This window comes from Sardina pilchardus, chromosome 22 (genome assembly GCF_963854185.1).
Source record: "Sardina pilchardus chromosome 22, fSarPil1.1, whole genome shotgun sequence".
NCBI classification, from domain to species: Eukaryota; Metazoa; Chordata; class Actinopteri; order Clupeiformes; family Clupeidae; genus Sardina; species Sardina pilchardus.
The window spans coordinates 25,503,295-25,505,521 of NC_085015.1; the positions used below are offsets into that span (position 1 = coordinate 25,503,295).

The window sequence follows — 2,227 nt, forward strand, 5'->3', positions numbered from 1 at the left end:
CGGCCGAAGAGGTTCAGAGCTGAACATGCAAATGTATTTGACAGATGACAGATGTAGGTTGCTAGTGACAAAATATTAGCGTTCAATGTGGTACGATCTCTTTGCTAATTACATTTGATTAAAAAACATTTCATTGTTTGTTGACGCAACTAAATCACTTTGAATGTGAGATCCAGGTATATTGCTGTGTCAATGTCAAAATTCAACATCTTCAACGCTACGGCAACGTCCCCTTCCCCTGAACAGACACCACCTTAACTAACACATTTTCTGGGGGAACCCTGATGTTAATTACCACTAATAGTCTAATCCTTTATAACATTATGTTGTAGGCAATGATGGACATCTTCCTCTCACATGGCTCTCCTGAGGTCATCTTAACGGACCGAGGCCGTGAATTTTGGAACAGGGTAACATTTCACTGTAGTCATTACAGTTAACTGGTGTTATCTATTTAATGGCTTAATTGGTTATGGTTCTTACCAGTATATGTATGTCTTTCTGCCTCAGGTTAATCAGAAGATGTTTGAAACATGTGGGGTGAAACACAGAATGTCATCAGCGTACCACCCACAGACAAATGGTATGCATAAGCAGTGGTAGTTTTGTTGTTGTAATTGACTGCATGATTGTTACTCTAAATGTAATTTATTTATTGTAGGTTTAGATGAACGAACAAATCAGACCCTGAAAAAAGCTATTGGGAAAACCCTAGAGGGGTATCAGGAGAGTTGGGAGGACAAGCTGAAGGAGATTGTGTTTGCCCACAACTCCTCCTTTCAGGCATTCACCAAATATTCTCCTTTTCGGCTAATGTATGGCCGAGAGCCACGACTCTTCTGTGAGGTATGTTGTGGTGCATGTAATTCATTCATTATTTTTTTGTTTGTTATCATGTTTAACCTACTGATTCTTAAGTATCAAACTTTCACTTTGTGAAATAGATTGCAGGTGGTGATCCAGTTGCAGAAGTTGCAGCTGTCGCAGAGGAGGACATTGAGGCCTTTGTTCAGGAACGCACTGAGGCAGATGTGGATGTGTTCGACAAAGTAATGAATTTTATTACTGAGAACTGTTCAACAGAATGTCTAATTTCTTCCAGTGTAATCTTACAACGAACATGAATCTGTCCAGGTGCATGTCAACATCGAGAAGGCCCAAGAGAGGCAGAAGGCAGCCTATCGGAAAAAAACGACAAAGGCCAAGCGCTTCACCATCACTCCTGGCATGGAGGTGCTGAAAAAAAATGAACGAAAGCGTGGCAGACCTGGCATGACTATGCTTCCTGACTGGCCAAACAAGTATAGGTATATAGCTTTTACATGTTGTTGATTGCAAATGATCGATGATTGATTGATACGTGACAAAGCATGTAATAACTTATATTCTTATGTTTGAAAGGGTCATCAGTGTGGAGGACAACCTTGTCCAGTTGGAGACAATGGAAGGCAAACCCCTGTCTTCTAAAACACCCTATGCCTCAGTGAAGCCTTTGCTGAAAAGTAAGTGTTTATGTCAGTATATTTATTTATTTTATAATTGTGACAACAAAGTAATATATTTCAATGACTTGAGTTTTGTGCTTCGTATTTACGTCTTTCATATGACTCCGCAAGTAGTCTGGCCACTTATCACCTTGGAATACTTAGTTGCTAAGCTACAAAAGTTGGCCTGCTGATAGTTTCTATAGAACATACCAGATTATGTGGCCTTTTTTAGCTTTTTTCCCCTTCTTTTTTTGTGGCAGCGACTATTACCTTTGAACCATACCTTATTGTTAAATAAATGTTCGACCTGACAGGACCTATTTCCCGATAACGACTGACATTCTATACATCATCTGTCATTACCCTCACTGGTTTTTTATCTTAGGGTCCCAGACTGACTCCCTTAGTGACAGAGCTGCTGACTGCTCAGAGTTGGTGGAGGACACTGACAGGGTAAGTTAGTTAAGTTAGTCAACATTTAAGGAATGTTAGTGACTTAAATGTGTCTGCAACCACAACTAGCACAAAAGTTAAAGTGGCTGCGTCTCGTTGTTGCATGGCAACCATTCATATGGAGGGAATATATGTCTTGGCGAAAGAATGATTATATGTCTTGGCGAAAGAATGATTATCGTTACATTTTTCGCTGCTGTGCCTTTGTTTCTGGAAATCTTGCTAGATCGACGTAGTAACCGAAAAGCAATAAGCCAATCGAGTCGGTGGTTTATATTGCATATCAG

General features: G+C 40.1%; 1 long non-coding RNA gene across 1 annotated transcript; it reads left to right on the forward strand.

Moving 5' to 3' along the window:
* Positions 1-1,020: 1,020 nt before the first annotated feature.
* On the forward strand, positions 1,021-1,468 carry LOC134069912 (uncharacterized). Its single transcript, XR_009936869.1, has 3 exons — positions 1,021-1,049; positions 1,135-1,307; positions 1,402-1,468. It is a non-coding gene; the product is annotated as an uncharacterized LOC134069912 (long non-coding RNA).
* The last annotated feature ends 759 nt before the right edge of the window (positions 1,469-2,227 follow it).